This window comes from Neoarius graeffei, chromosome 14 (genome assembly GCF_027579695.1).
Source record: "Neoarius graeffei isolate fNeoGra1 chromosome 14, fNeoGra1.pri, whole genome shotgun sequence".
NCBI classification, from domain to species: Eukaryota; Metazoa; Chordata; class Actinopteri; order Siluriformes; family Ariidae; genus Neoarius; species Neoarius graeffei.
In genome coordinates, this window is record NC_083582.1 from 50,378,441 (window position 1) to 50,392,835 (window position 14,395).

Consider the following 14,395-nt stretch of genomic DNA (forward strand, 5'->3'; position numbering starts at 1 on the left):
AGATTAGATATTGGTTTAAGGGGCGGCACGGTGGTGTAGTGGTTAGCGCTTTCGCCTCACAGCAAGAAGGTCCGGGTTTGAGCCCCGTGGCCTGCGAGGGCCTTTCTGTGTGGAGTTTGCATGTTCTCCCCGTGTCCGCGTGGGTTTCCTCCGGGTGCTCCGGTTTTCCCCACAGTCCAAAGACATGCAGGTTAGGTTAACTGGTGACTCTAAATTGACCGTAGGTGTGAATGTGAGTGTGAATGGTTGTCTGTGTCTATGTGTCAGCCCTGTGATGACCTGGCGACTTGTCCAGGGTGTACCCCGCCTCTCGCCCGTAGTCAGCTGGGATAGGCTCCAGCTTGCCTGCGACCCTGTAGAACAGGATAAAGCGGCTAGAGATAATGAGATGAGATGAGAAATGAAATCACATTTTGATGAGGGTACATTTTTTTTAATGTAAACTGGACATAATATTTTCTCTTACATCTGACCAACCACATACATAGATGTATAAAAATACAGAAGTAGATAAATATAAAGGCAGGTAGTAGCTGTGGTACTAGCTGGTCAGGTAGACAGCTTAGCTAATGCACTGTGTACCTAATTCTCTATTTCTATATTTGTTATTTCACAGAAGAAACAAATTTAACAATTTACCAGTTGTACTGATGACATAATGATCCCAATCGAGCACGCCGAATACAAACAAAAACCACCACCACCCGCAGACTTGCTCTTTACTCCGGCTACATTGTACTTAATCTAGCACAGTATGGTGTAAACCTGGGAAGTCTACTGCCAGAATTTTCTCAGTAAAGCACACTCTGATAGGGCAGGGGTATTTAGCATATGAAGAAAACATTTAAGTTCTACATTTACACTTAAGATTTAAAGGTATATTTAATATTTCCATTTATATATAATGTTCCATCCATCCATTATCTGTAGCTGCTTATCCTGTGCAGGGTCACAGGCAAGCTGGAGCCTATCCCAGCTGACTATGGGCGAAAGGCGGGGTACACCCTGGACAAGTCACCAGGTCATCGCAGGGCTGACACACAGAGACAAACAACCATTCACACTCACATTCACACCTACAGTCAATTTAGAGTCACCAGTTAACCTAACCTGCATGTCTTTGGACTGTGGGGGAAACCGGAGCACCCAGAGGAAACCCACGCGGACACGGGGAGAACATGCAAACTCCACACAGAAACTGGCTTTAACCCAGCACCTTCTTGTTGTGAGGTGACAGTGCTAACCACTACACCACCGTGACGCCTATATGTAATGTTGATATTTCTGTTGAACATTTACATACACACATTTTTTTTGTTTTGTTTTTTGTTCCTGCTGCTGTGACTAGACTGGGATAGCTACATCTGAAAATAAGAATCAGTAGTTAGGCTATAATTGCCTTTTAGATTTGTGTGTGTGTGTGTGTGTGTGTGTGTGTGTGTGTGTGTGTGTGTGTGTGTGTGAGAAAGCTGTTTTAAGCCAGAAATAAACAAAGCACATAATTTTCAGATGTCAAAGTGTGTGCTTGTTTCTTTTTAATACCAATCTAATCAGTTCAATCAAATTACTATTTTGTAACATCGCTCAGTGATAGTAATCTAATTCACAGAACCACTGTATAATTTAATAGCCTTAACCCAAAGGTCAGCTCCACTGAGCAGTCTTCTTGTCGCTACCTCACTGTAAACTCAGAACCTTCCCGAGTATTCCTTCAAAAGTGGAGCTTATTATCTGCACCAAGTGCAAACACCATCATTCTCCAGTAGTGCACACTCACAAGAAAATAATATGCTATAATCCTGCTACCATTATGCACCTGTCACTACATCAAGGCAGACAGTTCTCATCTTCCTCCCCAAATATGAAGGTGGCAATTACAGCTCCTAGGTCCTTTTCAACAGCGTGACTATAGGAGAGATTTTTATATAATCTGATAGTGTCTGTCAGATATAAAGCTACTGGAGCTATTGGTAATACAGAAACTGGTTGTTTTTCTGCATGGCAACAGTCAAGGGAGGAGGTAGTTTCTGGGCAGTTTCTAAAGGATCTTCTTTAGGACAAAGGGCATCAACCAAACTGATTGTGTGGGAAATGTGGCATTAATGCTTGATTAACTCAACATGCCTTAATGAGCTCAGTGACTGCATGCTAAAATGAATAAACCTCGAACAGATGGAAATCTACATCACTCACAGAAATATGCTGTTACTAATAACTGTTATGTAAGGACAGAATAAAACTTGGTTCTGATGACTAATGTAATGAAACTTTGAACACCATTTAACAATGATGTCTTTTTAAAATGTTCTGACACAACCTTGAGCATTAAAGCCCTAAAGAAATGAATTTCTCTTTCCTGCTTTCACCCTCTCACATTTACGTGCATATATACGTAAATGCAAGAGATTGAAGTGTTGTACAGAATTGTGGGAAATTCAAAGAGCAAATTCTGAAAGGCTCGAGTTTCCAGATTTTTTCAATTTTCATTAAATAAGACCTTTTTCAGCTCTGTGTGTGTGTGAGAGAGAGAGAGCGAGAGAGAGAGAGAGAGAGAGAGAGAGAACACACAATGTTTACAACCTGTGCTTCAGGCTACTTTACATAGCAGGTAATGAGTCTACTCACCAATTTATTCACCTCAAGACATTTTAACAATCTATGAGAAATCCACTCTAAGGCTGCATTATGGGAATATACTTCACCTGGAACTGGCTTCAGAGAGACAATTTGAGACTTTATCCATTTAAAATACACTCTCTGTGTGTGCGCGCGCGAGTGTATAAATTCTTTTCCTCTATCATCACACAGTAGACTGAGTTCAATCTCCAAGAGTCAATGCAGCAGTTACTGATATCTAAATCTGCTAATTCAAGAATATATGACACAGCTGACCATCCGCATAGGTGCAGATGGACATGATATGTGCAAGCTGTGTGCAAGCATTGCTGTGCAGCAGGGACTTGGTTCTGCTGGACTCGTCATCATTACTCACACGCAGTCATCCGCATATTAATCCAGGCACTCAAGTCCCTGTATACAGGAGACTTATGATGGCTGTAGCATTAGGTTAAGCAGCTCAATCAACGATACATTCATTAATGCCTGGCTCAAAAGGTGGACTGGAGCCCATCTCACTAACTCAACTGGGCGTGACCCCATCAACCAGTCTCTGTCTACGGGGGCTTCATCCTTCCTCTCCTTGTGTTGGGAGACAGAGAGCCCAGCTGCATGGTTCCTGAGCCAGATGAGCTTCCACACAGCCACTATATCAGCAGGTAATTTAGAAACAACAAGCACACATGAGCACTCTGTGCTATGCTTCCCTACAGCTCAAAAGATAACATTCAGTGTTTTTATGTAGGAATATAGGTAAAAGAAAGGTGGTGGTGGGGATGCACCTCAATCAAATTACCAAGATCCCCTAGGGACGCTGTCCTTGGTTGACCTTTTTTTGTTGAGTGACAGCTGAATAAACCTCATCAGTGGGAAGCACCAAGCTCTCTGTTCATTTAAGCCTGTCCAGAAGCAAACACTGCCCCTTATTTCATGCTGACTATCTAAGCAGCATGACAAAGTGAGTCCTGAGCAATGCTGGGGAGATTACTGTGGAAATGTAATGTAGTGCTGAATATGTGATCAGTAATGTAATATTTCTTTTGGATTCTGCATCCATTAAACACTCATTATTCAATTATTCATCATCATGAAGCATATTATTTACTAATTCACTATGAATTACTAAGTTACTACAGTAAAATTAATAGAAATGATATACATGAGTACCCACTGACATTTAAGGGGTTAGTTTAAAAAGGAGTACATCATTCACAGAGTGCCTCATTTACTACACTAAAAAGGTCAAAATATAAAGTGCTTCTACACTAAAACTCATATTCAGTTCACATTATGTTTATCCTGGTCTGGGTCACGGCAGATTTGGAGCTTATTCAGGTAACACTGGATGTGAAGCAGGAATACACCCAGAATGGGACACCTGTCCATTAAAGAGCATGACTGACACACATACTCATTCACACCTAGGGGCAATTTATCTTAGGTGGGGTTTGCATTAGACCGTATCAGCGGATCATCAGATTAACGTTTTTAAAACGATTAACATGCACACAGCAACACCAATACACGATTCGCCTGCACACAGCAACGCCAATACACGGATACGCTCGGCTCCGCAGGCATCCTGCGCTCCAAATCACTCCGCCCTGAACAGCGAGTGCCCTCTGGAGGGTGCGCACTCCGGCCCTGCGCAGCTCACAGAGCGCGCGAGTGAAGTGCACGAGCAGTAATTCGGGACTGAGCCGCTGTGTGTGTGCTCTCAGTGCATATCGGGTATGCGCGTCACTTACCACTTGCAAGTGGAAGGATGGCAAGCCTAAAGACAATCATAACTACACAATGGGCAGTACTTGCATCAGTATTTGCAGTATTTTCATACTTTTATACTCTTTAATGAAAGGTGATACAAGGCGGAAGTCCACGCCGTTTTTCAGCAGTCGCGTCACATGACCAACGCCAGCGAATCAGGAAGGTGGATGTCACAGTGACGTTGTCCAATGACGACGCCAGCTAGAGCTCAGCACAGCGTATCCGCGTATCCGCGTATTCTCAATGTTTACACAGCACCGGACCAGACACGATCTGGATTGAATACGTGGACGCTGGTGGATTCCCGTTCCCTGGCGTTTCCAGGCGTTTTAATGTAAACGGACAGTGCATCCGCGAAGAAAACGAGACAGATACGGTCTAATGTAAACTTGGCCTTAGTCAGTCCACCTACTAACATGTCTTCAGAGTTGTGAGGAAATTGAAGAACCCAGAGGAAACCCACAGAAAGACGGGGAGAACATGTGGAACTTCACACATACAGTAAACCTTGGAGCTGTGAGACAGTTACACTACCAACTTTGCCACCATACTGCCGAAAGGATTTTTTTTTACGTGTATAAAAGCCAAAATATAAAGTTAATTAGAGACTAATACATTCATCCATCCATCCATTATCTATACCGCTTACCTGTCAGGGTCGAAGGGGAAGCTGGAGCCAATCCTAGCTGAATTCAAGCAAGAAGCAGGGTACACCCTGCACTCAAAAAAATAAAACATTGGATTTACTTAACCGAGTTATGGCATCCGGTCCCACGAAACTGTGTTAATTTAGATGTATTGAATACAGTTATGTTTTGAATAACTCAGCATAACTGTATTCAATACATCTAAATTAACACAGTTTCGTGGGACCGGTTGCCATAACTCGGTTAAGTAAATCCAATGTTTGTTTTTTTTGAGTGTGGGCAGGTCGCCAAACTATCACACGGCTAACACAGAGACAAACAACCATTCACACTCACATTCACTCCTATGGGCAGTTTAGAGTAGCCAGTTGAGCTAATCCGCATGTCTTTGGATTGTGCAAGAAAAACGGAGAACCCAGAGGAAATCCATGCAGGCACGGAGAGAACATGCAAACTCCACACAGAAAGGCCCCACTCGGGTGTGAGGTTATATAAATGGATATATAAATGTCATAAAAATACTGTCTTTGTGACAATTATATTATTCAGAAATATCAATTTCCTGCATTATGTAGCTATTATATATTATTTTTTAGTATAACTACGCAAGTGATTATAGAAAATCATGCATGCTGATTGGTCAATAAAATTGGATTATGTCTTGATTATCAACTTGAGTGACTAGGCAAAATGGCGGCCAATTGCTTTGTCACTGTAAGTGAGAAAGAATTACAAATTATGAAAGAAAATGCTGTTCCTAAAAGCAATAAAGATACTACGAAGTTTGGTATAAAACTATTCAAAGGTAAGGTGGAATTGTAATTTATTTTATCGATTTCAAAACAAAGTATTTTATGCGAGTTGGGTGGCATGGTGGTGTAGTGGTTAGCACTGTTGCTTCACAGTAAGAAGGTTCTGGGTTCAAGCCCAACGGCCGACGGGGGCCTTTCTGTGCGGAGTTTGCATGTTCTCCCCGTGTCTGCGTGGGTTTCCTCCGGGTGCTCCGGTTTCCCCCACAGTCCAAAGACATGCAGGTTAGACTGATTGGTGGCTCTAAATTGACTGTAGGTGTGAATGTGAGTGTGAATGGTTGTTTGTCTCATGTGTCAGCCCTGCGATGACCTGGCGACTTGTCCAGGGTGTACCCCACCTCTTACCCATAGTCAGCTGGGATAGGCTCCAGCTTGCCCGCGACCTTGCATAGGATAAGCGGTTATGGATAATGGATGGATGACCAGACTCAGAAATGACCAAACTCAAAAATCAAGAGTGTTGACACAGTTTTGATATCTGACTCCACTGCATTGAGGCTGGTTTTGAGCAGAGGCTGACAGATGACTTCAAATGGGGCTGTAGATTCCTTACCTAGCCTCCCTCGCTTGCTCGCTCACTATTAAATTATAGATCACATGCAGCTTCCAGGGAGATGGGGAATTAAAGGGCAATATGGACATGCCCAAGGACTTTGTCTGCTTTCACTATGCTGACAGTAATTGCACTTTCACCAAAAAGAACACACAGGCAAACACTTGTACCTGGGAACTAAATATGAGCTTGAAATTGAGTGCAAAAGTGTGCGTAGTGTCAAGCCCTGGGTTTAAGTGACACTAACTGCCATCATGTGAGGTGAAATATTTATCTAAAGACTAAGGTGTGTGTGTGTGTGTGTGTGTGTGTGTGTGTGTGTGTGTGTGTGTGCGCGCGAGCATGCACGCGTGCAGGCGTGTGTGTGTGTTTTAAAGCTGCTACAGCACCGAGGACTGTAATTTTTCCCTTGCACAGTACATTATGAAGAAGATTTGAGTTTCATCTCGACGGCTTCATGGTCCTCAGGGTGAAAATATATTATAAAGCCATAACTACCCTCACTTTAACACCAGCAACTACTTATTTACACATACTGCACACAGCAATAAAACACATAATTCCCCTCATAAATATATCCCTCCTCAAGGTGCTCTCTGTCTATCTGTCTGATTCATACCTTAAAAAGTGAAATGAAATATATTTGTATAATGCATCGTGCTGCCTCTATTAAGGTGTGTGCTTTCTGACTGCACACACATGCATAGACACATGCTCTCACTTTGATTTGTGTTCACAATAGCTGACGTCTTTGTTATATGGATGCAAGTGTAACTTGTTCCACCACCAGCAAGATATAGCATTAGAATTGCCCAGAGGATTGGGCTGGTAAAACTCAGCAATTTTGTGTGTTGCTATTCTGCAAGGCTAAATAACTTTTAATTAGTTGTCTTTGTGAGGTGAAATGTGTTTCCATCCATGAAATGAAATTATTTTAATTAGGCTAACTTACAGTAGATGGCTTCATTAATATGTATTTAACTTTATAGTCCAAACATGTGCCAATGTATCGCAACAAATGCCACATTGAGTCTAAACCAAATGCGATTTCGTAAATACAGCTTTATGCAATGATAGTTTGGCAATAAAAAGCAATTTTACAATGTAAGTCGTTATTTTGTAAATACTGATTTTGGGCAGCTGAGTAAAAGAATAAAGAGAATCAGATGTTTTCTACTCTGCAGATTTTCTGTCAATGACCACTGTGTTGTCTGGAAAGCTTTAATATAAATTAATGTAAATAATATCCATCACAGAATTAGTACAATTCCAATTAGTTATGTGAATAATAATGATCAACTGATTTGCCTAGGCCGTGGTGAAAATAAATTCTGCCAACTTGCACATTGCAACTTAATTTTGCTTTTTCCGGATGTCAAATAAAATTTCTGGTCTCAGAAGTTCATGAACTGCAGATGCAACATTAACTTTACCCTTTCATAAAATTCACCTTTAAAGCATTTCTGCAACTGCGTCCTGCAATCTGTGCTGACATCCCTGCACTTTGACGACCAAGAAGGTGAGCATGTGTGAAGCTTATGAGCTTTCTTCCTCTGTGAATCACTTTGATGATAGTGAAGTAATTGTACAGGAGTGAGCATGGAAAGCATATCCCTCATGACTCATTCCTCTCTAACACACATACAACTTTCAACACAAAAGTAGTTCATTCTTTGCTGAAGTGTGGTAGTTCCCCAGAGATGTATCCTTAACTGTAGGAGTCCACCTACAGTGTATAATCCTTCTTTCTTTCTAAAATTCTTGAATGTGCTGTATACAATAAGTTGTCTTGCTATCTTACCCAGAATGCCCTCCAAGTTCTTAACCAGCCTGGCTTCAAAGTGGCACACTCCAAAGAAACTTCCCTTGTAGCTGTTACTGGGAATCTTCAAGTTGCTAGATCAGACAAACTATCAAAGGGCTTCCTCCTCCTTGACCTTTCAGCAGCTTTCAACACTCTCAGTCACAAGACTCTTCAGTCCATCCTCACAAGTCCTGGAAATTAGTGGTACAGCATAGTTTGCTTCTTACCTGGAGGGACAGTCATATCAGGTGCTCCATGCAGACTCTCCACAAGTGTCCCACAAAGATCAGTACCAAGTGCTCTTCTGTTCTTCCCCTATGCTATGTCTCTCAGTGAGGCAATATCCTCATGCTTTTTTAATACCACTGCTATGCTGGTGACACCCAACTCATCCCTTCCTTTCCTCCTTCAGACACCTATGTTTCTGTACTGATTTTGACATGTCTGGAAGACATCTCATCGTGGATGACAGCTTACCAACTGAAACTCATTCCCAGCAAGACTGAGCTCCTGTATATCCCTGGAGATGTATCCTCATATCAAGATATCTTGTGATCTCCCTGGAGAACTCTCAGATCACATCATCTAGCAAGGCATGCAACAGTGAGGTAGTTCTAGACAACCAAATATCCTTCTCACCTCACACTGCTAATCTGATTTGTTCATGCAGGTTTATCCTTCAACATTAGGGGGATCCATTTCTATCCACAGAGGCCACTCAGGTGATCCTGTAGTTCCTTGTCATTTTGAGATTGGACCCCTGCAACTCAGTCCTGGCAGATCTTCCCCTGCATGCCATCTGAGCCTTGAAACTGACACAGAATGCAGCTGCATGACATGTCTTCGAAGTCTCTCCAAATTCTTCCCATCACCCAAATGCTGCATTCACTTCACTGGCTTGCACAGTGCTTGCATCAAATGCAAAACACTGATGCTTGCATATAAAGCCAAAAATTGACCAGCACCCAACTACCTAAAGACACTTATCACACATTGGTCCCTTTGCGCCTCTAGCATGACTTGACCCTCCATTCCTCAAAGTAGAAGGAAAACACATATATCTTCTTTCTATTGGCATGCAGGTGGTGGATTTAACTTCTCCTGGCTGACTGAACATCCATCCATCCATTATCTGTAGCCGCTTATCCTGTACAGGGTCGCAGGCGAGCTGGAACCTATCCCAGCTGACTGTGGACAAGAGGCGGGGTACACCCTAGACAAGTTGCCAGATTATCACAGGGCTGACATATAGAGAAAAACAACCATTCACACTCACATTCACACGTACGGTCAATTTAGAGCCACCAATTAGCCTAACCCTCATGTCTTTGGACTGTGGGGGAAACCGGAGCACCCGGAGGAACCCCACGCAGACACGGGGAGAACATGCAAACTCCACACAGAAAGGCCCCCGTCAGCCACTGGGCTCGAACCCAGAACCTTCTTGCTGTGAGGCAACAGTGCTAACCGCTACACCACCATGCCAACCACTGACTGAACAGCTGAGTTATTATCTGTTTTGCTGTACTGACTTTTCTGTAACAGGGTTCAGCTTGATGGAATTCGTAGACCTGGTCTTTTGAACTAACACAAGGCCATGTTTCTGGTGGAGACTACAAAGCATGTTTGTGTCACTGGATAAGGGTGTTTGTTTAATGCTGTAAACAAAGACCCTGAAATGGAACTTTACCCTTTCATGAAGTACACCTTTAAAAATGTTCACTGATTGCTAAAGTGTGGTAGTTCCCCTTAACTGTAGGAGTCCTCATCATCTTCCTCTATCTTTCCATCTCTCTCTCTCTCCAGCATGAGGTATGGAAGGTCACCCTTTAGCAGCCCTGTGCTTGATGACACCTTCAAGACTGTACAAGGAAAAGCACTTCATGTTTGCTTGTGTTTAACCTGCAGTCTGCAAGGTTCACACTGATAAGTGTCAGCTCCATTAATAATTCTGTCAGCAAACGTCTTTTTGTGTTAAGAGAGCTGGTATACTTTAAATGAAATATGAACTCTGACAAGGTTAATCTTTTTTTTTTCCCATTCCTACAATGGCCACGCCTCATATTAGCAGTCCTATAATGAACCACAGTTAAATAATTATGCAGTTTTTCTCCATCCTGCAATGTTTCTCCATCAGATCAAATGCAAGACAAACAGAGCAGCATTAGCCAGCCCCTTGGAAACTTTCGATAATGTGAATTGAATCAGAGTGTATCTCAAGTCGCAGTACAGGGATATTTCTGAGTGAAAATGAATCAATACATACTGTCCTAGTGTTACACCAATTGGCCAAGCTGAGAAATTCTATGGCTGAACATAAACACTAGAGGCTGCTTGTATCTTAATCTAGACACTGGTCTCCGTTTTGCTCAGACATTTTGTGTCAACAACCATCAACACAAAAAAATGGCATAAATAAGTTGTTACTTCTTCTGTATCAACCGTTGCTCACAGGTCTCTGTAGTACCAGTAATTGGAATAGATGCAATCCAATTTATTTATTATAAGACTAAGCAAAAGAAATCCATGAACATCTAACAAGGCCTGATGCATGGCAGACATTTACTACCTGCAGATCTATAAGGTCATAATGGGGTCTTGATTCATCTTGTTTGGCTGAGCAAAGTTAGCTCTTTCTAAAACCTTGTATTAAAGTAAGAAAGAAAAAAAACTGATGGGTTGTGTATAACTGGAGTTGTCAGTGTTTTAGAAAGTTCCACAAATTGTTTCAGTCCCTAAAATACTGTCAGTATTAAGGAATGCGTTTTTCAACAAAAGGATACAGTGTGAGTGAAAGCTTAACTGTCCATTAACACAAATTCAATTTTTTTTGAAAAACAACACAGAAGAATGTAAGTCATTGGTAAAATTTTCCATGTGCTTTACTTTACAGTGCTGTTCCACATCTTAATTAACTACTGAAGAACTATACACTAACGCTTCATTCATTACTATTGAGCTATCATGTGTTTCAATTTACAGTACTGTTCCACAGCTTTATTAACTACAGAGGAATGACACTGTAACATTTCAGTCATTACTAATGAGTTTCCATGTGTTTCACTTGACAGTGCTGTTCCACATCTAAATTAACGACTGAAGAAGTACACACTAACACGTTGGTCATTACTAACGTGTTTCCATGTGTTTTACTTTACAACACAAGAATAACACAGTAATACTTGTATTGTTAACGAGTTGAAGCTATTCTGTATGGAGGAATGGGCTAAATTCCTCCAAGCCAATATATAGGACCAATCAACAGTTACCAGAAACGTTTAGTTTCAGTTATTGCTGCACAATTGGGTCACACCAGATACTAAAAGTAAAGGTTCATACACTTTTTCCACTCACAGATATGTAATATTGGCTCTCATCTCATCTCATTATCTCTAGCCGCTTTATCCTGTTCTACAGGGTCGCAGGCAAGCTGGAGCCTATCCCAGCTGACTACGGGCGAAAGGCGGGGTACACCCTGGACAAGTCGCCAGGTCATCACAGGGCTGACACATATGCCGCTTTTCCACTACAAACGCGGCTGAGCTGTGCTGTGCTGAGTTGGGCTGAGTCGAGCTGAGTGGGGCTATTGGAGTTGCATTTCGACTACAACCGCGCTGAACCGTGCTGGCTGGAAGTGGGTGGACACATTGGGTGGAGTTAGCGAAAGTGGGTGGACGTCACGTGATGTTGTTAAGCAGCGCAAACAGTGACATCAGTGAGCTTTTAAGCGGTAGTCTCACGACCCGGATAGTAAACAATAAACATGGAGGACATGGAGTCGTTAGTGTTGCTGGTCTTGGTGCTGTGGCTTGTTGTCACCGACAACGCCAACAGATACTGGCAAGAGCGTATAGATGAGGCGAGGCACATAAGGCTTCAGAAATTCTCGTAATTCATAATTCTTCTTCTTCCGGGTTTGCGGTGTTTACAGATCCCAGCGTGCTCGCGGGGCGTGTGTGGGCATGTGAGGACACTCCTCCTCACCAATCAGTGCACAGGGGAGTGTCTGCTCATGCCCCCAGCCTCACTCAGCTCAGTTTGGCTCGCTTCAGCCCCACTCCAAAACCGTGCGAGTTTTAGGGGCTAAGCAGGGCTGAAGCGAGCTGAGTCGTGCTGTTCTGAGGTAGTCGAAACACGAGCCGTGTCGGGCTGAAGTGAGCTGAAAAAGGGTAGTGGAAAAGGGCCAATAGACACAGACAACCATTCACACTCACAGTCAATTTAGAGTCACCAGTTAACCTAACCTGCATGTCTTTGGACTGTGGAGGAAACCTAAGCACCCGAAGGAAACCCATGCGGATACGGGGAGAACATGCAAACTCCACACAGAAAGGCCCTTGCCGGCCATGGGACTCGAACCCGGACCTTCTTGCTGTGAGGCGACAGCGCTAACCCTTACACCACCATGCCGCCCGTAATATTGGCTCATTTTCCTCAATAAATAAATGACCAAGTATAATATTTTTGCCTTGTTTGTTTAATTGGGTTCTTTTTATCAACTTTTAGCAGTGCTCTGAGTACAGAAGAGAACATGGTAATGTATCGACCTGATTTTTGATGGCCTTTGTGACCGTACAACATCCATATGAACAACATACCTGTTCCACCACAGGGAAGCCGATCATAAGTGCAAGGCAACGTAGCTCATAAACACTTGACCACCAGACAACAAAATGTGTATCTTTATTTACATAAGATAGATGGGTTTTTATCCAGTGCTTTTTTTTTAATTTGCTTTTTAAAAAATAACATGGGATTATTTACTAACACATTTTATGGAAAATATTAACAACAGTTTAATATAAAACTAGTTAAAACAGTCCACTAGCTTGTTGGCATCATGTATTTGGGAATTAGACGGACGTAAGTGCAGAAAGAGTGTAATAATAAGCATGATCGCAAACAGCTCCAAAATGTCAAACAAAGGCAGTCGAAAAACAGGCAATAGTCAAGCAAGGCACAGACAGGACATCAGAGGGAAAGATGAAGAAATAAAATCCAAGAGCACAAACTCGAGTCAAAACCAGAATATACAAAATACAAAGCTTGGTCATGTCAGGCACAGAGTACAGAATGAAAACTTTGCAAAGTCTGTGTTGCTAAGTGCGAGCTGTGATAGCACTCTAATCAAGAACAGGTGCTGGCAATTAGTCCTAATAAGCTTGAGCGTGAGTTGCCGTCTGAGGTACACAGACATGACAGTTGGACAATTGACAGTTGTAACCAGACAACTGTTTGACATATCAAGCTTGAAATATCAAGATGGCAGCTCAAACCCTTGGAGCTGCATTCAGTCGAGCATCATGTTTTCCAGTAGGTTTTTACCGAAGGTTTTTATCCTACTGGGTTTTTCATAGTGGGCAACATATCTTTGCATTGTATGATTTTTTTTTTTTTACCTGAATGATTTCTTACCCAGCACACTCATGGAAACATAATTATTGTATAGTTCAATAGCAATTATAAGCATCTTTCCTTAGTTTGAGGTAATCTGAAACTACCATGGATCGATATCAATTAGTTCTCACGTCCAATAATATTCAATCATAACTGTACAGTAATGATATAAAGTGAAAGCGCTGGTTCACTGCTATCCACCAGGCACCCAGCAGAGTCACACCATAATAAATGTTGTGGTGTTGTTTCTGGCGCATTACATGCAGTGTCAAAGAAAGGAATAAGTGTATATTCATAACTGTGATATGTGTCTCATTATTGGCCTCACTGTCACAGGACAATGCAGCAATTTATTGATGCGAAATACACTACACCAGGGGTTCTAAACCTTTTCTACTTTGAGGCCCACCTATTCATATTTGTAATGAGTCAGGGCCCATTAAAAAAGATCCCCAATTATTTTGGCTCATCTATTCTCTTAGAATTTAATAATCTATTATAAAATGCAGGAATTGCACTTTTTATATTAAAGGGATGCAACATCGCTCTCTGTTACAAATGGGAGCCCAGGAATTAAATAAATGCAATTAAAGCAAACTGTTTTTTAATTGTAGGTATTGTATTAACTTAATGTGAAGATAATTAACAGGTAATCAACAGATTTAAGGTTTTTTTTCAAGATTCTGTATATTTTCAGTCTTTTGTATTTGTAATTATTTGTATCTGTACATGCACAACCCCACCAGCTCTGCTGATCAACTTATCATGTTTAAATAAAGTTATTCATTCATTCATTATG

The 14,395-nt window shown here is 41.9% G+C and overlaps 1 protein-coding gene across 1 annotated transcript in view; it reads right to left on the minus strand.

Moving 5' to 3' along the window:
- The window catches only part of nrg3b (neuregulin 3b), a 350,798-nt gene that overhangs the window by 258,224 nt on the left and 78,179 nt on the right, over nucleotides 1–14,395 (minus strand). The window lies entirely within an intron of this gene.